We start from the raw sequence: 5,960 nt of genomic DNA, 5'->3' as shown, positions 1-5,960 counted from the left end.
GCTCACAACGCGTGAGGGAAGCAGCGGTCACACTGCGCGTGGCACGATATGACGGAGTGACCACATCAGAGGCTGAACATAGACAGTGGTTTCACAATTTCACTTAAAGAATAGTTCACCACCCCAAAATAAGGTCTTGTCATCCTCATTTTGTACGAAACCTATGGGTCTCTTTGTATGGACCACTTACCTAGTTTTTTGCTAGAGTGTGTTAGGGACTGACACTGCAGTGCCTCATTCGCCCTCCCCTTCATTACATCGGTTCCCCGTACAAATAAAAGCGTAAGGTAATAGCTACAACACCAACAATTAAATGGCGGAATGAAGAGACTGTAGCTAACGTTAATTTTGAATTTGAATTTGTAAAAACGCTTTAGGAACATTTAGCCTACTTCGTTTTAGGCTATAAGTTCTTGAAACATTTAATTAACTCTAATTTAGATAATTGATTAGACATAGGCCTACATGGACATACATTCATTTATCAATTTAATTTTATGAAAAAAAGTGTAAATTTTAAAAAGCAAAAACGCTCAACTCTTCTCCCTTCATTTGGAAACTGGTGTTCAAATAACATAGTAGGATTCACTGAAGCAAAATAGCATTGAAAATGAAGTTCCTCTTGTCCTTTAAGCCATTTCAAATTGGCTCATTTGAGAGCTATTTTGTCCCACAATTCTTATGAAAGACATGGCTGTAAATATATATTAAAACTAGCCTATAATGCCTGACTTTTTGCTTAAAGTAGCCTATATATGAAACAATTAGTCTCATGAAGCTTTATGTTAAGAGAAACCTGGAAAAAAAAACAGTACTCACTGAATTAATTAGATTTTCTTTCAGTATTCTAAGCCATTTTGAAGCAACTCCAAACTTATTCAAGTCATGTTAACAGGAGAAGATCCAGCAAACACTGGATCCTGAGGATATATGGGGCCATGAAGGGGTAGCTTGTTGTTGCAGGAGTGGCTGCTTCAACTGCTCTTGAAGCGGACGGTACATATAGGGAGGAAACTTCGAGTACCTGGGATGTTGAGGCTGTTGTGCTGCTGGGAAAGGATCAAACATTGACATGGGAGGGAATATTTGTTGGTAAGGGTCTTGAAGAGGAGAAGAGGAGGAGTAGTAGTTGTAGGTGGCACAGTGGGAGGTACAAGCCGTACACCAGGGCAACCAGGAGAATATGGAGGAGGATACCCCCCAGGGTCTTCCAATTGGGAAAGGATAAAGCATTTGTTGACTGTCAGTTGGGTCATGGACCGGATCAATGGTTATTAGCGTTGGTTGTGTCACAGGACAAGAATAAGTCAGTTCCTGGTCACAGTACATTTAAGGGAGCTGCATGTCAGTATCTGAGGAAGACATGAACCATCAACTAGCATACATAGTTGAATCAGACAAGGGCTCTTGATTATTCATACCTTCATTTCTTAACAGCATCCTGTGAATAGCGCAACCATCAACAGTCTCCAATGTGAATGAACATTTTTAATATGCTAGAGGCAGAGGCTGCCATGATCCATCAACTAAGAGGAAACAAATAAAATAAAATGGCAAGCTCATTCACCTCTTATATTAAACTCAAAGAATTATGTGACTTGCCTTGAACTTTAACATTATCTGCTCTGACGGCAAATGAGATCATCATGCCAGAAGGGAGGCAGGACACTGTAGGGAGGGGAGGACTCACAGGGCAAGACATTTCCATTGGAGCCCCCATCATAAAGAGTGACAGAACATAATGTCCACCCTGTTAGGAGATTTGGGGATGAAAAAAATAAAATAACCATTCATGCAAGGCCCACTTTTCACTTGTTTGGAGCAGAGCTACAGTGCACTTGTCATCTTTAGCATGCAGACTAACCTGTTGTCTGACATGACAGCCCTGGTATGGAGCATCAAGAGAAACGCATGCGTGCCCGCTTCAGTGAGAAACCACAGCTGGCATCTCAGACAAAGGCACTGGTGACTCAACTCCTGATGAAGAAATGTTAAAATGTATTAATTTAAAAAAAGAAAAAGTATATGAAATTGAATCATTTCCACAGTGCACAAAGGGACCCAGACGTCGCAGCTTAGCTTTAGCAAGGTGGAACCGCTCTTAAAAACAATTTAAGTTAAGTTGTAGTTCACATTTAAAAGTAGGTCCCACTTTAAATTAGATATCAAATTACCTTCTTCAGCCCAGATATTTCCATTTCTTAATCAGACACTACAGCTTGAGAGCCAATTAAAAGTTTGCAGAAACGGATTGTGTTTTTAGAGACTGCTCCGTAAACAGTACCAGTTTCAGAAAAGAGAGCACAAAAATTAAAAAAAAAAAACAGTTACTGAAAGACTCTTGACTATAAGCATTGGCATACTAGCATATAGCATACTGCAGAGTCTTATGATTGAATACCACTGAAAATTCAGTCAAGTGATGCCAAAATTCAGATCATTTTGTGTCTTTGTTGATAGGACTCAATAAGGTACAATAATCACTGTATTTCTTATAATGCAGGGTTCAGAGATGTCACATACATAGGCTACAATACAAATTTCATTACGATACAAATAACATACACATTTTAGTCATGTGGGACACATGAATATACATACTGTTAGGGGTTAACAGTTTAGGACCCAAGGACCAGATGTTTGAAAGAAGACCCTTCTGAAAGTCAGAATAATAATAAATCGTAGAAAAGTTTTACAGAAGATAGTTTGCAGTTTCATCAGCAGAAGTCAGCTTCAAGACTCACACAGGAGTTCGTAGCCCACCCCGCTTAGTTACAAAGATCACAGCAGTTATACCCTACACCAAGGTCTAAGCTACATCATTGCTTACAGGTTGAATGATTCTCATTGGCTAAGAAACATATAAACATAGTAATTTTCCACACATATACAGATAGACTGAAGCATATCTCCATCGATTATGCTGCTGACACTCTGACCCTGAAGTTAGGCACGTCGTGAACTTCCAGGTCTCAGATTTGGGTTTCTGGGCACCAAGCCGCCAACATGTCCCGAACAACAACTCAGTCAATCTCCAATAATGCCAGTGGTTCCTTAACCTGTAACCAAGAAGACTAACACACTCACCGACACACAGCTTTTCCAAGGTTGGATTTGGCCAGGCTCTAACTATAAACAGGAGAGTCCTCTCAAAACATCAAGATAATGCGTTCTTTCTCTCAAGGAGAGCTACACTTTAGTCTAACTGGAAAGTAAGGCTTTAACAAAGAAATGGTCCCTTAAACTATTGGCTTCAATGACTCCTATATGTTTTAACACGTTGAAGACCTTTCTCAAACACAAAACATGTCCCTATTTCATTTCTGGAAGCCGGGCTAAATAAGCAAGCACTGTTACTGCATTCAGATATCAAATACAGACATTAGAGAATACATGAAAAGAACATTTCAGTAATCACACTGGTAACTTCTATAACAAAGTAAAATCTCCAGAGAAGTCATTCAACTCATTTGATATTTAGAAAGAAAATATAAATACCCTGATTATAATCACTCATTCATTACATATACATTGAAGCAGCAATGGATTCCAATCCACACCCTTCAATACAGAGTCAAACAGAGAGAAAGTTTATAAAAATGATTCATTGATGTATTTTATCCATTACACTTTAGTTAGATTATTGTGTCCATTGAAAAAACATATAAATCCGCAGTCAAAAAGAAAATAAGAATCACATTACTTAAATAGTATAGATTATTGTGTTCATTGTCTAATTTAAAAAAATATATAAATCTGCTATTTTGAATCTGGAAATTGTAAAACTAAAAGACACCTCCACTCACTATGCTGGTGCAGTCATCTCACAGTGTCTCTTGGGATGGGCGTATCTCTCTCCCACACTGTGCCCAGTTGTTGATCTGGATCAAAACTTCAGTTTATTTTGATTTAAAAAAATCAGGATTTTCCTGATCCCAGCAGAAGGGATTTCAGGAACAAAAATGTAATAGCCTAAAACTTTAAAACTGCAAAACATTTGTATAATTTAATATATACACAATATTTTATATGATACAAATAAAATAATATTATTTTGCTCTAGTTTAACCGCTAAAGTAACTATTAACCATTTCAGTACAGCAAAGTACAAAAAAAATATGGGCGGCATAACATAATCCCCCGAACAGCTGTCAATGTCAAACAAAAGCAATGTAATTTTAAGTGCTTTTTAATATATTAATATAATATAAACTACATTGGCACAATCAGAACTTTTGCAAGAGAATGCAAAAGCATTCAAATATATAATTTTTCTACCATTTATTCTTTTCCATCATCATGTCGCTGTCACGATCACCATCTGGAATGCCCTTGATAGCCACCAGAGGGCACTCTACCTCAGACTAGTGCCACTCAATCAAGGAATATATTTCCCATAACTCTTTGCCTGGTCTCATCATCCGTGATTGTCTTCAGCTGTGTCTCACTAGCTCGTTACCTCTGCCTATATAAGCCTGGTTATCGCAGTCATTCATTGTGAAGTCTTGCCTAGTGTCATTCTTCAATTCTGAGTGTTCCTTTGGTTTTGAACCTGTGTTCATGTTCCCTGTTATTGTTTGCATTTATGACATTTTGCCTGTTTTTGACTAGGATTTTGAATTACTCTTTTGATGAACAACTGTATTTGGATCCTCAACCTTTTCCTAAATATGTTTATTATGATGTTCTTTAACGAGGAGTTTAGTTATATAATTCGATTTCAACCGAAATAATACTAATAAATAAATCACTGCAGTCATTGCAGTCAAATTCTTGGCCAGAGAATTTCATCAACATCACAACATATATTTTCATGAATCATGCATTGTGGGAAAAAACACTGAATGATGGATTCATCCATGCTTGTGCCTCAACTTCTCCAGAGTACTTTTCCATTGTTTAAAGAAGATTTATTTGGTAAGGGTTTCGATCTTTCCATCTCTGAGAGGAAAATAACTCCTCAATTGGATTCAGGAAAGGGGAATATGCTGGAAGGAATACTGAAATTTGAGTGATCCTCAAACCCCTCTGGCACCAGTGCTGAGTGGTGGAATGGACATTGTCTCAAACAAATACAGAATTTCACTCCATTTGCTCCTGATCACCCTGCAGAAAGAGGTTGAGGGAGTTTTTTGGGTGTTTAGGAGCCGTTTGGTGTTTTGTTGCCCCAAGACATCATTGTGTGCCACCAGTGGTTGAAATTGTGGCACACATGATGTTGCCTCCAGGGACATTGATGGCCAATCAGATTCCTCCATCACATTTTTTTGTGAAGATTGAAGCCTCTTCATCAATATACAATAATGAGATGCACTGCTATCTAACTCCAAAAAGAACACAAAGTATATACAATAATATTGTATATACATATTATGTTAGTTTTTTTTAAATGCCAGCATTGGTTGCAAAGTTGTACCAGCAGACCAGGCCTTTATTGTCGAGTAGCCTACAGCAATACAGCATATTTTAACACGTATACAATATTGCCTACATTTAAACTCATGTAACAAACATTTTAAAAGTAAAAATTAAACATTAGGCCTAAACATTCAATTGTAATCAACCGGTCTGTTATCCAATATCCACCGGATCAGCGCTGGTTCTCGTGCCGGAGATGGACTCGAGCTCTGCGGGTGAACTTCTAACTTTAGACCGCCGTCCTGGGTTTCACTCATAGCCGAAATATGCTGCGACGCGACTGATTCCACGCAACTAACCTGCCAATAACATACCTGTCAACCCTCCCGTTTTTCCCGGGATTCTCCCGTATTTTACATTGCTATCCCGCTATCATCCCGTTTAAATATTTTCCCGTATTTTTAATCTTTCTATAAAACAATTTTAAAAATCCCAATGGGCGCAAACCAGTTAAGCGAAAATCCCGCCCTGCAGCTAATTTCATTGGTTAAGGTTTACAATGACGGGTAAGTTTAGGGATCAGTGTTTGGTAGGCAATCAGT

The sequence above is a fragment of the Squalius cephalus genome, assembly GCF_949319135.1.
Source record: "Squalius cephalus genome assembly, chromosome: 22".
Taxonomy (NCBI): domain Eukaryota; kingdom Metazoa; phylum Chordata; class Actinopteri; order Cypriniformes; family Leuciscidae; genus Squalius; species Squalius cephalus.
The sequence above is the reverse complement of the archived record's forward strand: the minus strand, read 5'-3'. Positions refer to the sequence as shown.